The sequence below is a fragment of the Microtus oregoni genome, unplaced genomic scaffold, assembly GCF_018167655.1.
Source record: "Microtus oregoni isolate MIOR12 unplaced genomic scaffold, Mior012 000026F_ref0000081, whole genome shotgun sequence".
In the NCBI taxonomy this organism is placed as follows: Eukaryota; Metazoa; Chordata; class Mammalia; order Rodentia; family Cricetidae; genus Microtus; species Microtus oregoni.
Genome location: NW_024543085.1, coordinates 11,400,023 through 11,417,505, shown reverse-complemented (window position 1 = coordinate 11,417,505; position 17,483 = coordinate 11,400,023). Strand labels below are relative to the sequence as shown.

At 38.8% G+C, this 17,483-nt stretch overlaps 1 protein-coding gene across 1 annotated transcript in view; it reads right to left on the bottom strand.

Moving 5' to 3' along the window:
* The window catches only part of Foxp2 (forkhead box P2), a 494,130-nt gene extending 477,554 nt beyond the window's left edge, over nt 1–16,576 (bottom strand). The window contains exon 1 of the mRNA XM_041675445.1: nt 16,212–16,576. The gene's annotated coding sequence lies outside the window, so the exon portion shown is untranslated. The remainder of the gene's footprint in view (nt 1–16,211) is intronic.
* Between the last annotated feature and the right edge of the window lie 907 nt (nt 16,577–17,483).

Sequence of the window (17,483 nt, the reverse complement as noted above, 5' to 3'; positions counted from 1 at the left end):
TACCTGATGCTCCTGACATTTTGCTGTGCACCAACCTCTGGCAGAATGGTGATACATTCCTCTTGACCCGTTATCTAAATATTTAATGACTCAACCAGTTGTATGGTATGATTACAATATATACTGTGATGCTAATTGTGCCTAAAATTGGGCATCTAAAAACTCCTGACTGGCTGACAACTTCTCCCTAAAGAATACGTAAAAACTACTTACTTCAGACTTAACTGCATGGAAAAAAGATATAATATTTCATGAAAGAGCTTTAGGCAGAATTCTTGGATATCCGCGGTTATTTTAAGATTTTAATTTCAAGCAAGAAAATTGAAATGTGTTGTGGGTTTTAGGAATAGACTGTATCTACTGCATAATTCTATTTGTGTGTCTTTAGCAGAATATAGTCCAGGCATTAAGCTGCATGATTTTGAATAGTCTGTAAGGTAAGAGTGGGTTTTACTCAGTTGAATAAAATTAAAAATTAAGGAACTTCCAATATTTTATGAAATATAAATTTGATCTAACATTAAAATTAAAAATATCCATAAATAAAACTTACTGTAACACACACACTCATACATAACAATATCATGTATATCTACTTATATTTACTATAATAAATAATTTCAACAGAGATAGCAAGTTCATATTGTCTACAACACTTTTATCTAGCCCTTTACAAAGACATTATGCTGACCCCTGCTACATACAATATCATGGTATAAAACGCTAAAATCAAGAGTAGCATTGATATTTCATTTATTAAAATTATACATTATCAAAAGTAAAGTAGGATCCTTTAACAAACCAGTAAAAAAAAACTAGTAAAAAAAACCCACAAAATACATAAAGGAAGATTAGGCATTCTGGGGACTAGAGAGACAGATGGCTCAGTGGTTAAGAGCACCTACTGTTCCTCCAGAGGACCGGGGTCCAATTCCCAGCATCCACATGAAAGCTCATGACCGTCAGTAGTTTCTATTCTAGGGAACCCGACACCGATGGCAAAAAAAAAAAAGCAGTGCACATAAAAAATAAAAATAAACTTAAAAAAAAAATAAAGATTAGGCTTTCTTTGGGAGTTCTCAGTTTGCCACTCTTATGGTAAGAAATAACATAGAAACTTGATTCAAAATTGTTATAAATGTTATGAATGGACTCAGAAAGACCATAAGAAACATTTCTGTGGTCATATTATTGTCTATTTATGTGTGGAAAAAAATATTAAGGAAGAACTAAGCCTTCTATTTAGTGATAATGTCCATTATCATCAGGTAACAAAAAGAAACCTCTTCAATCCTAGGTAAGTTTAACATTTTAAACTAGAAAAAAAAATAATGATGATGGAATAAAGTCTCGGGTGTAAATCAAATGTTAAGAAAAGATGCCACTTTAAAGGCAAGTGTAGAGAACAACACTATCAAAGTTTCAATACATTTGTTAGAAAGCCTGTAAGTGTTACCATTGAACCACAGCTAATAATCTCAAAGGGACAAAGAGGAGAGCAGACACACTACACTTAGGAAGCAAACTTGCTTTTGTTTTTTCATTTTATTTTTTGTTTTGTTTTGCTGTTGTTGTTGTTGTTGTTGCTGCTGCTGTTTTATGATAGTAAGATTCTAAAAAATAAAGATCCGTGAGCTCATTACTACCCTATTACTGCATATTTTGCAAGCAGAAGTACTTTGCCTCTTTTAATCTGTACTAATTGCTCATGGCCATTGAAATAGAAAGCCTAGGATTATAGAGAAGATGCCTCCTGAAACAATGGACACGACTGATTATCATTGCTTATCATCACTGGCTTCCCTAAATTGGAGTTTCATCTCTGTGTAGGAACTCACCAAGCGGTACATCTTTAGTCAGAGCCACGGGCTCTATTCTTGAGTAATTTATGGCCAATCTTTTAAAAGATAATTGAAAGAAATATATAACAAATTAACAGTAGTTACTGGTGGCACAATTTCTGACAAACAAAAAGATCAGAGTTACTTTGAACAATTGACAGCATATGAAACTGCTTAAAGAGTCACAAATTTGACAAAGATACAAAACACATATTAAAGCAAATGATTCCCATTCTATACTAACTGATATTTATATAAAATAAATGACAGAAATGTTAACAAAATATATTAGTTTGCTAACAAATATTGGGCAGACCATGCTTACTGTGTACAATTCACCCCTTAATACATGTTACAAGGAAAACTCAGCAAATACTATCTTTCTTAAATGCATTATTTTGGTACATAGATACTATTTGAGAAAACTGAATTCATTAGACAAGAAAGAAAGAAAAAAACTCTTGAGAAAGACAACTCCAGATGTACAAAAGGTTGTATTATGAAATATGCTGGGAAAATTGAAGACATAAAGACAAAGCGAGGGCTAATTGACTACAACTGAGGTTATTCAAGGTAAGGAAGAACTTGACAGCAACTAAACCATGTTGGACTGGACATTATGACAGCATGGTCTGTTTGTTTGTTTATTCATAGAAGTGCTAGGAAGCCATTCTTGAAGATTACATGAGGTCAGTTCCTCCGCTGCATGCAGATGCCCACATAGATCAAACACAGCAGGCACAACCCCACACTGTCCATGTTCAGACCTATCTTAGTATGCTGGCTTCATTTCCATTTCAACGTATCTCCTTCTGTTGTGGAATGTTATTTTAAAATATGCTACATTTGTTTTTGCTATGGAACATTTGTTTAATGATGCAAAGATGTATTTCATTCTTTTATGTTGCATTTGTTAACTCTGCGAAGTTGCATTATTTTGCCTGTCTAAACATCTAATAAATAATAATAATAATAATAATAATATAAAAATAATAATAAAGAGCTGAAATGCCAATAGCAAGACAGGAGAAAGGATAGGAGGGGCTGGCAGGCAGAGAGAACAAATAAGAAGAAAAATCAGCGAAGACAGAATAAGGATCAAGGGGAGTAGGAGAAGAGGATATCAGGGGGCCAGTCACCCAGCTACACAGAAAGCCATGAAGTCAAATGCAACATAAAAGAAACAAACATACCTGTGCATCACTGAACAAACATTCCACAGCATAAACAGATATAGCACATTTTAAAATAATATTCTACAACACCTTCAAATTCATAATTTGTTCTTCAAAGCTCCTCTGGACATTCCCTTTTTGTATGTATTGCTGCCCACAGACAATATGACGGACACTTTCAGATAACAATCTCCAAACTACATTTCTATTAGGCTTTGAAAAGGGATTAGAGAATTAATTTAATTTTATTATTTCAAAGATACTTTTCTACTCTCGGATTCTTGTATTCTTCTTATTAATCTTTCCATGAGTGTATATATAGTTGAAATGAAATACGGCCACTGATTGAGAGATGAATAAACAATTGAGTATTATTAAATAGTTGATAATGAGCCTCTTTCTATTGAAAGACATAATTACATGAATAGACCTCATCTATTCAAATCAAACAAAAATTCTAAAGACTGTAAAGATATAAAAAATAAACATCTATGGGAACAAGGACATTTTTTTAAATGAGAGCAAGAGGGAGAGACTGATAGTGGATCTAGGACTGGGAAGAACTTTGACAAAACACTAAGACTAGTCACAGATATTGTTAAACAGGAAAGATTATTTTGTTCAAATATATGTTTATCTATTATATTTGTATATATTGTTCAGTTTATAAACATGTATAGGTTGGTCAGCATTTTCTTGGTCTTATATATGCATGGATATATGTGTGTGTGTATATTTACAGATTTTATACACACATACACACACACACACACACACATACACACACACACATATATATATATATATATATATATATATATATATATATATGGATGAGTGTATCTGAAGGAAAACTGAGAGATTTCAAAACCCTAAGCAATTACAAAGGAAAAAAATCAAACAGATTCTGGCAATGACAAGAAAGTTATAACCACACAGATGCACCTCAGACGCAGTGGCCACCAAGGAGCAGGAATCAGGGAGGATTACTAAGAGGTAGATGTATGGAAGCAATGAAGGTAGTGAAGTGGCCCTGTATTTCAGTTGTGCTGCCAAGGGATGCAGCTCCACACTCATCAAAATGTAAAGAATCACACTGAAATGGAATAAAGTTTACCATATACCAAAAATCTTTGAAGGAAAATGGAGAAAGTTACTGGAAATGATTATGAAAGATTAATGTTTTAAGATGAATTTTCATTAACAAATCCTATTAAAGGTGACTATTTTCTGAGAAAAACACAAGGCTGTGAAATACAAAAACAAATATCTTACCTTAAAATAAAACTTCAAATGTATAACAATTTTGCTTTTTGTAAGTAATCAAGTACATTTACACTGTTTCATGACTTGTAAAAGTAGAATTATTTATTCACATTAACGTTTTAAAATATCTTCCTATAATAAACGCAGTTCTTATGATAACAAATGAACATTGATTTCATGGTCCATGAGTTCTGTATTTTTGCTGTCATATTTTTTGTATGCATAAACTCAAAATATGTTCATAGTAGGGACTGGAGAGACGGCTCATCAGTTAAAAACATAACTACTCCTCCAGAGGAGCCAGATTCTTTTCTTAATATCCACATGGAGGCTCATCACCATCTTTAACTGCAGTTCAAGGGGATCCACCACCTCTCCAGGGCTTTGCCGGCAGCAGATACACAGATGATGCCCAAACATTCATGTAGGCAAAACATCCGTAAATCAAAAATTTAAAGTTAAAGTTAGGTATACTTTACCACTATTTTAATTGGAAAAGGTATCAGACTCTCAAGTAATTTTATTTTTATTCACAAGAATGCATATTCTGTATACAGGAATGTGTATTTCTGTGACAAGGAAAAGTCTTTTGAAATATTAATGACTGCAACTTTATGCGCTTCTAAAGACTTACAGATTCTTGCCTACTCTCCTGAGAAGTTAGAACTTCTTGTATCTATTCTTTTATACTGTTGACTTTTTCTAGTGGTCTGAACGAGACAGAGAAAGGCCCTGAAGTGAGAGACTATGTTCTTGTTCTAATAAGTGCATTTGAGATGAGTATTATCCATCACACAGCCAAGGGTTAGGGATGAAAAACAGTAAAAAAAAGCAACTATTGTGGTGGTCAAAAACATTTGACAATACTCATGCAAAGAAGAAAACCATTTCAAGAGACTTGGGTAAAACTTCTGATGTAGTAAACTGTATAATACTCCCGGTTCTTTGTGAGCCAAGCAATACAGAGAAAAGCAGTTCATCTGTAGTTCTTCTCACTGCCTTGCCACAGGCCAGTCCGACAGCATTTTCTCAAATTGCTTACCTTTGCTTACATGACTTTAGCTTCTGTCAAGTTGAGGAAAAAGAAAAAAAAAAAAACCTACCCAACATTGGGGGAGTGGGCAAGACTTATTTGACTTAAAGGTTATGTCCCATCCTGGAGGGAAGTTAAGGCAGGAACTGAAGCACAGACTGTAGGTGAATGCTTGTTTACTAACTTGTTCCTCCCTGCTTTCTTAGCTACTTTTACTATACAGCCTAGGCTCACCTGTCAAGAGATGGAAGCATCTGAGTGAACTTGTCTCTCCTACATCAATCAAGTGAACAAGCAAGAAATTATAGCAAGAAAGAAAATGTTCCCTGCCCCAGACATGTCAGCTAATGGAGGAAATTCCTTAGCTGAGATTGTCTCTTCACACTCAAGCCTAAGTGTGTATGAAATTGGCAAAAAGGAAACAATACAATCCATCGTTTGCATTTTACACACTAACAGATCACTGTTAAGCCATAATTATCTCATTCTTGTTTGTGCCCAAGATGTCTGTCAATATTATAATATTAATACAGTACATTTTTTAAAAAAACAGTTCATAAAAATTTTAATGCTATGAAAGTTCAACATCTCTTTAAAATTCTAAAATCATTTAACTGTGGCTTCCTACAAAAAACAAAACAAATGAAAGCTTTATTAACTCCAAAAGGGGAGAACATATGCATAAAAACAATCGCACCTAAGCAAAACAAAATCCAACAAGTAGCTCCCAATCCTGCAGTCCAGTGTCTGACATCTAGGACTCATGGTCTTCTGGGCTCCAATATACCTGGGCAGGTCCAGTCCTCTGGCTTTTCCGTTGTCAACACATACAAAGCTTGTCTGGCAGGCTCAGGCTAACTGCACTGCTGACCTTGGTGGTCATCCCAGTCCTGGGATCTCCAATAACCTGGGGGTCCACACTACAACTGGGACTACACACTCACCAATGGCTCCTCCTAGTCTCTCAAAGAGTCCAGCCTTAACTGATATTCATGACTTCAAAACGAGCACCATATAGAAGACTTGAACATTGTCAAGTCCTGCTTCCAGCTTTAGATATGGCCTTGCGCTCCTCTAGACCACAGTTTCAATGAGCTAACTAGAGGAGGGGGATACTTCTCAGAAGATTTCATCTTCAGAACGCTAGTCTCTTACTAATCAAAGTTGATTCTTTAGCACTAGCTGACCAGCATCTATTATCACAGTGGAGAACAAGTTTCATTTTTACTAGTTTCATAGAAAATATCACACAAATAGCCCCCAAAGAGTCCTTGCTTCCTTCTGAAACTATAAGTCAGGGCTTGCATTGTCTGTAGTTCTCTCAATATTCTTGTCTTCCACGCAAGAACAGAACAGCACATTAAGCTCCAAGTATTCAAGGTCTTTTCAGCCCCCTCCTCCCTCCTATACACCACACTAACAGCCCATTATCTGCTATCAATTTCTGCTTTAGTTTGTTTTCTTTTGCTGTGATAAATACCATGGCTAAAAGCAACTGGAGAGGGAAAGGTTATTTGGGTTGCAGGACACACTCACCAAGGAAAGCCAAAGTAGGGTCCTGGTGGCAGGAACTGATGCGAAAACCAGGAAAAATTCTGCTTACTAGTTGCTCCTTCTGGCTTGTTTAGATACCTCTCTTATGTAGTCTAGCCCCACCTGCCCAGATATGCCCTCCATGATTTGACTGTTACATCAGTTATATATAAAGAAAATGCTCCACAGACATGCCTACAGGCAAGTTGGAGACAATTACAAACTAGACTCTCTTCTCAGGTATATTTAGGTTTGTGCCAAATAAATAAAAATCAACCCACACCATATGAGGAGCTTATGCGAGCTATGTGACCCCAAGTGCAAGCAGAAGCTAGAAAACAACTTTTAGGATTCTACAAGTGAGTCTTGAGGATCGAACTCAGATCATCAGGCTGAGATAAAAGTATCTTGACCTCTGAGAAAGTTGCCCAGCTCTCTAGTTTGAACTAATTATAAAAAGACAAAGTTTATCAAATGCATGTCCAGCTATTTCTGCATTGGTATTATCAACAGCTAAATATATGCCTCGGCAGAGGACCAGAACAAAATGTGAGTAAATTAATATTTATAGAATGTGAATTCTCTGAACCTCAGAGAAGAGAATTCCAAGTGGTTCAGCACGTTTCTTGACCTTTGTTCATCACCTCCACATATCATTCACCCTTGTTTTAGCATCATGGCTAAATAAAAGGAGACTATGCTTCTTGTCTGGGAAAAGAGTGATCTAGAGACCTTATAGGATAAAACAAGATGAAAAACAGTCTTGAATTTTAAATGAATCATTGTATTTTATGATATATAATGGAAGTAAAGTAATGATAATTTTTGTTGGCATTGTTTCTATTTTCAGATGTATTTTTCTTCTTTCATTCTTATGTATAGATTTATGTGTTAGCAAGTAGGGAATATTTTGTAGCTTCAGACTTGATTCCATATGTTTCATAAGATGCTTTAGTTGGAAGTAATCTGAAAACTAATCCAGTATCTTTTTTTAATTTTGGAGGAAGTATCATCTAAAATCACACAACAATAATAGATATAGTTAGCTGTCAAACCAAAATGTGGGCCTCTGGGTTCTGAACATGAAGATTTGCATAGTAAGCCAAGCTGGCTACTTTTCCTATCTGGGATAGCAATTCAGATATTTTCAAAACTTTTCATCACCATTCTTATTCTGATATGCAAAAATATCATTAAAAATCCTTGAATGCAATGTTTCTTTCTTCCAACAGTAACAAAATATATTGCCAAGTAGAATAATCGGATGGAGCCATGGAAGACACTTGAGACACTTGAGTATTCAAGGGGCAGGGAAAGAGGAGCTGAAGCTGGAAGAAGGGGACAGGATTTGTTGGGGAAGAGAAAAAAAATGTGAATAAGTCATGGTGCTGCCTTGTTTCAGAGATTCTCAAGCATTCTCAAACAAAGGAGATAATAAGGGGAAAAGGAAGGAGAAAAATAAGACAAGGCAGTCTGGGTAGAGTCCTGTTTCTCCTTCCTTAGCCACAGAAAATAGCAGAAACTCTCTTCTCATTCTTGAGATATCTGCAATATAGAGTAAAACTTTTAAGCAAGTTAATGAAATATTAGTTATGAACACAGCACTGAGAGAGATCAGCAGTACTTTGCAGTCATAAGAAAATGGCTGGGTGGCATTACGCCGAGCATTGCATCTGTTACTCATGTGTAAGTAGCCATGGGCAATTTCAACAAACTGTCTGAGGTTTTAAATTTAGAGACATGGACTTTTCATCAAGTATAAGTCTTCAATTTGCTCTGTTTAAGGATAGATGGAAAGATAGAGGAATTTGTTAACTTATGATGTTTCTGCTTATAAAAGTGTAAGATTCCAGCCGGGTGATGGTGGCGCATGCCTTTAATCCCAGCACTCGGGAGGCAGAGGTAGGCGGATCTCTGTGAGTTCGAGACCAGCCTGGTCTACAGAGCTAGTTCCAGGATAGGCTCCAAAGCCTCAGAGAAACCCTGTCTCGAAAAACCAAAAAAAAAAAAAAAGTGTAAGATTCTTTCAATATAGGTAAAATCTTGATTTATTCATACTTTCCTCCATATCTTTGCAATCAGTTCCAGAAAAAAACTGGTTTACTCATAGTATGTTGAATCTATAGTTATTAGAAACATGTATAGATAGTATTGATGCTATTCTTAAGATATGAATATGCCAGTTTAACTTGCGTTAAAAAGCATTATGTTGAAGCACTCACCCATTGACAGTTGGTCTAAATAAGTCCAAAGCCAAAAATAACTACTCGCAATTTTATCAGTAAAATGCAATATTGTTTAAGAATAAAAAGAAGGAAAGAGAGGCAGGAGAAGTGCCATAATTTCAAAGTTAGCCTGGTCTACAGAGCATTTCCCAGGACAGCAAGGGGCTAACTCTGAAGATACAGGAAGCTAGTGATTTGTATCCACCAAAGACAAGAGCCATGACTTTGCCAATACAATAGTAAATAGTTTTTCCAATGTGGTATGACATTCAAATATTATAGAATGAAGAACCAAAATAAAATATATTATGAAGGCATTAAAACAAGTTGTGATATAATTCAGTTGGAAGTAATGCCTTGAGTCTCCTGTAAAGTACTCATTCTTCAGTCATTATTGGTCTATGGAGTTCCTAGTCAATGCAAACTGCTGTTTTAAGCGCAGTTAAAGAACAAAGCAAAACCTGGAATATGTATTATATGTAATGTCTACCATCATGAAATGTAAATCACACTGGAGCTACATTATCGCGCAATATTTACCACAGTGGATATATACCACCATAGAATGTATACTACAGCAGATATGCATCATCACAAAAACACACACACATACACACACACACACACACATTGTATATACATCATCATGAAAAAACACAGAGCATGTACATAATTATGGAAAATACATAACACTAAAATTATAACATCACTGAGTATATGTCACATTGAATCTATATCATCATAGAAAAGACAACATGCTGGATCTAAATCATAATCAATTATACACCACTCTAGATTATATTATTGCTGATTTTACACCACATTGGTTGTATACCATCATGGAAAATACAACACACCGGATGTATATCATGATTTTATATACATGATACTGGAGGAACTTTTATAAATTCCAGTATATGGTAGAGCTATGGAGAAAAATATTATGCCCTAAAAATAATGAAGTACAGTCCCTGAGGATGTGCGTTTTATCAAAACAGGGTGTTCTATAGTCTAGATACATTGAGCAGGGAGCTGAAGTTGGCAAAGACACCAGATGGAGAATAGGAGAGCATGCCTAGGTGGGAAACAGCCCATTCTATTTTAAACAACGTTAAGAAGGGCAGATTACATTGTAATAAGAAAAACAGTTAAGAACTTACATGAGGTCTTTTCATTCTGATGGACCTAAGGGGATGCCAAATGTTGAATGGAAGAGTGGCTTAGCAAGTCCTAATGCTGAAGGAGTTTTGTCCCCATGGAGAACGAAGGGGCATGTGGAAATAAAAACACTAGTGACTAAAATATTTAGTGGTGCACCTGACCAGCTTCAGAGCTTCAGCTTGTATAGTGAAGACCCATTTAACTGACATTTTTGCTAAACTAAAGGCAGGCTCCAAATGGTTCGGAGAAGGAATTGAAAAGTCAACACAGGGATTTAGAAAGAAATGAACCAAAACTCTGGGGGAAGTAACAGTGAAGACTAATTTTTAAAGACGTTGAGGCTCCTTTTTGAATTGTGACAACCTACAAGTGGTGAGATTTTTAAGATATTTGGATAGTGTTCTATAGCTTTCTCCTCACTACCAGGCAGGAAGAAACCTCTCATTCACTTGTTTCCTTCCTCTCGTCTTACACATTAAGAAGCAAGGTTACTTTTTCCTAAGGCTTAGAAAAAAATTACAAAATGATGGCTCTCATCAGAGGTAAACATTGAAACAGTACAAAGGCGTTCACAGAACATGCCACCCAGTAAACACAGAAGTTGAGATCAGAGGAGAAAGGCATAAATGAATACCAGGAAAAAGAAACACCTTTATGTTCTTGCTAGCTGGATTTTTTATTTGGAGAAAGTTCCTTGACCTGTTTTTCCAAAAATATGACATTACAATGCTATAAGCTTTTAGACATGCTGGGAAAATCTTTAAAAGCAACTGTTAAAAACTTAAATAAATTTTAAGTCAACATTCTCGTCACAAAGTATATTTTAAGTCTTTCAAGACATAAATTGAAGGGGATTGAAGAACATTAATAAACTAAAAATGCTGAGAGCTTTAAAACCCCTTGGGAATTCATTTGCTTCACAGTGATGTGCTTTTTCAACATTAAATCTTATTCGCTCTTGCTAATGAAAATAATTTGCCAGAGCAGAAAGGGATGAAGATGTCAGTTCCAAGTGACACAGCTATCAATATAAAGGGGAGGAATGGTGTGATATCCTTGGTGAATCATAGGAGGAAGAGAGCCGAGCAGAACTGATTGGAAAGTTGAATTCAGGAATGCATACTTCACAAATCATGGCAATCAAAAGGTTAACCAGGGCCAGCATAGGTGGCTTATGGGGAAAATGCTTTTAAAATAAAATTGTATGTAGATTAATATGGACTGAAATGACTTTAGACTTTCAATTGTAGGTGGTAAGTTGAAAAAGTGAACAAATGCATGCCAAGTAAAAGAAAATGAACAAGTTCACAATTGCAAAAAGAATTGAAAGGGTAAAACATTAGCTGTAAATCGTTTAGGTATAACATGCTGAACAGGGTTAATCCTATTCTCTGTTTCAGAGAACACAAACTCCAGATCAGTTCGCTACAAAGTAAGACATTTTACTAAAATTAATAAAGCCAACAGAGAATAATACTATATTTGAGGAGACTTAAAATTACCTAAGATATTACTTTTAAAAATAGCTTTAACACACAAAACTAAGAAATCAGATCACTAAAAGCAGGCTCTGTTTGATGTTTGTTTCTTTGTTTAATATTAGCAACAACACAACAGCATATTCTCTAGCATCTCTCTCCCTTACCTCTGGCCTCGGAGAAAAAATGTTCATTTACATTTCACCATAAGTAGTTACTTTTGCATTTGTTTTGTCAGGAAAATATAGAGGAGAAGATGGATGAAGCCACAGGGCACAGGAAAGAAATATATGTACAATAAATCAGAGGTAATAAGACATGGAAATAAGCATGTGACAGTAACCATTTATTTTATCAAGCAACATTAGAAACAAGGGAAGAGTCCTAGACAATATGAGAAATCATAGATATCACCATTAATGAATTTTCATTTAACCAATGATAAACTGTAAAAGAGAAGTAAGCATAGTTTTAGTCAGCCCTCCCAGCAATGCTAAATTAAGATGGAAGATAAAACAAATAAAAATAGTTATCAGTACACTTTGAAGTTCTGATAAACAAAGTAGCTGAAAGTTTAGAACCAAACCATAAGAAAGCAGTATCAGAGAACCTGATAAACCTCATGTAGAAATCTATAGACAGCAAACAAAATTTCAAAAGTAAATTATTGATAAATATGAGAGAAGTGACATAATTTTAGTCTGAGTGTATCTAAGAGATAAATGTCTGAGCCTAGAAAATATTTATTTCTTCTAAAGAGAACTAACAACAGTATGTAGAATCTGAATCAGCTTTGAATTGTCTGCAAACCAAGAACACCAGAATACATTTCTGTAAAGTTTCAACAGTGTGAATTTTTACAGAAGCCCTTAGAATGCAGTCATTCTGGTTTGGACTTGCTCGGGCTTTTGGAACCCTACAAGTGAGGAGCCACATGAGATTGCTTTCAAACTTCTACACCAATATTAAAATCTCATTGAGTTTCTTTGGAGGCACTACTCAGAACATTTCGGTTCCCACACAGACAAGTACAATAAATTATCACAAAGAACATAAAATAGTTTAAGTGTGCCAAATACGAGTGATAAGTAATCGGAAATGATTATTACATGATTATGACCATATCTTCTCTGTAGCCAAAGGCCTTTCTTTGACTTCATATAGAAAGGTGGAAATTTCATGTCTCTGTCCTTCATCCTGTCTTCTATAAGTGTTATAACTAGCAGTCAGTTCACCATGAGATTGGCAACATTGAAAGAAACAAAGGTGTTGACCAGAGAAAGCTAACTTTCACTCCTAAAACACATCAAATATGATTTCTTTTATGTAATTAGGTTCTGTATTCTTGCCATTTTCTCCTGCCATTAAAATATCTGGTATTTTTTTTTAACTCTAATCATTACACTGTTATATTCTGTAAGAATCTGAGCCAAACCAGCTGGTTGTCTTTACATATTTAAATATGCTTTCTACAAAATATAATCTGAGAGCGATGCACAAAGAGTTGTTCTGTGCGCCTGAAACTTTAACAAAGAGAACCTAACCTCTCATTATCGACTATGTGCACATATATCAATGTTTGCCTGGTCCCTGATCTGTTGTCCTCACATACTAATTATGAGGATTTCATTCTTATTTAAAGTTTCTAGATAATAACAAAGTTTCTTCAAAGTAAAACTACTGCACTGTCCCCAGTGTAAAGAAAGGAAACACCAATGCTGGATAATTCGGTACATTTCTTTTACAAACAACTTAAGGTTTCCTTTCACACCAAAAAAGTATGAATTCTGTGACAACAATATCCAAAAATATAAGGCAATGATGGAAGAATAATGAGTCGTCTATAGTTATTATTTTCACATGCATGTTCCTTATAATTACTTGATTTATTGTAATATATGATGGACGGCAATGGACACATTTATGTGTGCGATCTATCTATTGCAATCACGTTTAAGCTGAATGTCAAAAAAATATGCCTGAATAAATTCTACTTTTTAGACCTAAAAGTGAACGTTGAGAGGATCGTTTTAGACTGTGTGCCCTCTCACACATACCCAGAGGGAGATATCAACAGGTTTCTCCTCTCTTTATAAACTACAATTAAATTTTCTTTCACTTAATTTTTGCTCTTAATTCTGCCCCAAGCCTTTCTTAAAGAAATGCTGAGCTGCATCTACTGAACATGAACCATCTAAGCAAAAGGAGGGATGGAGGAAGAGATTCAAGGAAGGAAGAAATGAGGACAGGGAACTAAAGCTCTACTGCAGTCATAAAATATGATGGCCCTAATGATCACGGTGCATGTAACTATATGCACTCCATTAATGGAGATACAAATAAATCAAAATTGTAAATGGTGTTTAGCAGCATTAAACAAACACTGCATTTAAAAATTCCAGTACACTGAGAATATCCTTAGTCATAACTCATAGTGGCAGGAAAGATAAACAGGCCTCTTCACAACATAAAGCATTTCCTCCAAGAGGTATGGCACACAGCAGACTTTGGGAGGAACTTTTTGGGGAGCCCACCTTCACCTCACTTTCTACCTTAGATGCAGGCCCACATTTATATAAACTCTTCCCTTCACCGCTGGGAGTTAGGAGACCACGTAAAGATGTGCCTTCCAGGCAAACTTGTTTTCTAAAGCATATCTCTCCAAATACTTCCAGTTGGAAAATGTCCAGTTCTGCTACCTGACACCAGAGCATGGCTTTCTCCCTCGGGGCTTACCTGCTACTAAGTAACTCTCCTTCCAACTTCCTGGTGGCTATGTTGGGGAGATACCTATTTGAGTGCTTCTGAAAGTGACTGCACACCTCACAAGCTCCCACGGAGCTGTGCAATCCATCTCTCTCTCATGGCCCCTCTGAGAACTCACCCAGGCCTCCACAGGCAGCTTACATGGCCAGTGTCTGCCCACCTGAGAGCAAGTAACATTCAAGGAATGAGCAGCAAGATGAAGGAACTGGGTGGATTTCAACACGTGGTGAGAGGAAAGGTGGGGGAGGATGTGAGCCTAGCAGACAGCAGCTGTCCACCAAGTGGTTTAAATCTGTTGCTTAAAGAGCTGAATAAACAAACACACAGATGGGTCTAGTTCCTTGGGGGATTCCCGATTGTTCAGAGCCTCCCAAATCCTGGCCAGTTTGGCCTCTGGACTAAACCCTCTGCAAAATGCACATTGATTTTCACTTTCAAAGGACACAAACCTGCAAACATCTTTGTCTTGAAGTTTCTTCTAATAATAAAAGCATGACCCTTTTCTCTCCAGGTCCTGGGAAACTTACCTATGGGTTCTTAGGGTCTGGGGACAGGAGGGCAACTTTTCCTTCAAGCACTACAGAGGCTTGAGCCCACTTTTAAGATGGGACTTCGGGGCGCATCTGACCAGGAGGTAATGAGAGAGGCGCTCCATGTGCCTGCGACCACCTGATAGATCCGGCCAGCTCCCACAGTCACACGTTCCTCTCCGTGAACGTGAACGCGAAGGGGCAGAAGTGGGTGAAGAGACTTTCCCCCATCTCTGTGCTGGTCCCATCCACTCAGGATTGGATTCAAGGATTACGAAAACAGAAAAAAAAAGAAAGGAAAAGGAAAGAAAGAAAGAAAAAAAAACTGGAAGAAGCCCTTCCATCCTTACAAAGGTGTCTGCGCCCCTCCCATGAGAGCCCTCCCTCAGGAGGAGCAAGACGCAAAGGTACCCACACTGGGAGCAAGGAGCACTTTCCAAAGTGGAATAAAAGTAAAACCAGGACAGATCCCGAGGGAAGCCCGCTGTGCTGGCTCGCGGACAAGTGGAAGATGCGATCAGGACTAGCCCGAGGAATGCGTGGTTATCTCGGGCGTCACCAGGGGCCAGGAGTTTCTTAACTAGAGAGAAAAGGAGTGTCCCCTAGATGCCTCTCAGGTTCCTGGATGAACGCAGAAAGTGCCTAAGACTCAAGAAGCATGCACTTGCCCGCTAGAGTAAAAAAGTTCAGCAATCTGATCAATAAAGTACGCCCTTCTAACCACCACATGTTTTTACTGCTGTTTCTCCTCCCTGGGGAGAGTGGGAAGGAAAAGAGAAAGACAACAAACATTTTTGAAAAAGAGTAAACAAACACATCTGGTGTTTCGACACATCTTTTCCTCCAGCCTTAGTCTCTCTGGACAACGTTTTGCATATTCAAAACTAACCAACCAAATAAATAAATTACCCGGGAGCCACAGAGAAATCTCGTTGCTCTGCACTTTTTTCCCCCCATCACAAAGTAAAATCCAAAGGAACAACAAGTGGCGATGCTGGGTCCCGAACGACCCTGACCCCACATCGAAACCTGACACATGTCACCATGGCCCCGCAGCGCAGAAAGGCAGGCGCTGGGGCGAAACTTTGCTGCCGCGACGGGATCAGCGTGGAGGAAAAGTGGCAGTCCGGTCGCGCGTGGCTGTGATCGGAACAGGGTGGAGTGCTGAGTACAGAGCGCCAGAGTGTGGGCGAAGAAACTTACCGCAACCAGAGACCCCGTGGGCAGAGTCCCGGGAGGTGGCACCCGCAGCGCGCCCAGGCAGAAGCCCCCGAACAACACACCCACGTTCGAGTCCCAGCAGCAGCGGCCGCGAGTTGAGGGGACGCGAGGGATGGGGGGACCCGAGGAAGCTGCGGCGGGAGGACCCGGCCGCTGCATAAATGCCCTGAACGGGCGCGAGCGGGCCAACTGCGGGTGGCGCCGGGCTCTGGCCGGGACGAAGCTGAGTCCGGGGAGCTGCACGCGCCGGCGTGTCTCGCGCTTTCTCGGAGGCTCGCGCTGTCTCGCGCTGCAGCTCCCCCCAACCCGGATCTGAGTGTGTATGTGTGTATGTGTGTGTGTGTGTATGTGTGTGTGAGTGTATGTGCGCGCGTGTATGTGTGTGTGCGCGTGTGTGTGTGTGCGTGCATCGGCGGGCGCGCGCACCCGGCCGCGCGCGCGTGTTGTTGGCAATGCAAACTGTACACACACTGCGCGCGGAGCCGCCTCTCCTCCGAGGGGCGGGCTGGGGGAAGGGACATCTTGGAAGACTCTCAAGTACTGTTGGGCCACTTGGTTTGTCTTACTTTGCGTAGTTAGGGTTGTTGTTTTGTTGTTGATGATTTTATTTTTAAAGTGATTTGAACTTCTTTACCAGTCTCCTCCTGCTCCTCCCCACCAACGTCTTCCACGGTTGGGGGGAAACTGCCGGCCAGAAAACTGCTGGGCCCTGCCGTGGAGCCTCCTGGATGACGTCAGGTCCACCTGCTATGTAAACAACTCGCTGGAGAACTTGTTTGTTCTGCGCCGAGTCCCCCACCCCCACCCTTCTCCCCACCTCCTGCTCCGCCTCCTCCCGCCGCCCCAGACGGCTTGTCGGGGATGGGGGTGGGGAGGGAGGCGAGAACAAAACCGTATGCTGTATTGGCACAGCCGAGTTGTGTCTGCTGCTTCTTGGCAGTCCCCAAAGTACGTCCTCTCAGCAGACGGAGCTGCTGGCAAATGAAACAGGGGATTCCACGTGAAGTGCAGAAAGCCTCGAAGGGATCCGAAGCCCTTGATGGCAGGTAGTTAAAGCACAGAGTGTCACTGAAGGAGCCCGCGCGAGCACAACAACGCTGATTGGCCTTTCTCTCTACAGCGTGCGCCTCTGCGGCCTGGATGGAGAGGCCGAACCTTTCTCACTCTTCATTGTCGTGGCTCCGGTCTCACTTGGGGCAAGGACTACTGGGGCTTCCTTATAGTGGCGCTGTCCAGGTCACTGGGGCCGGGCTT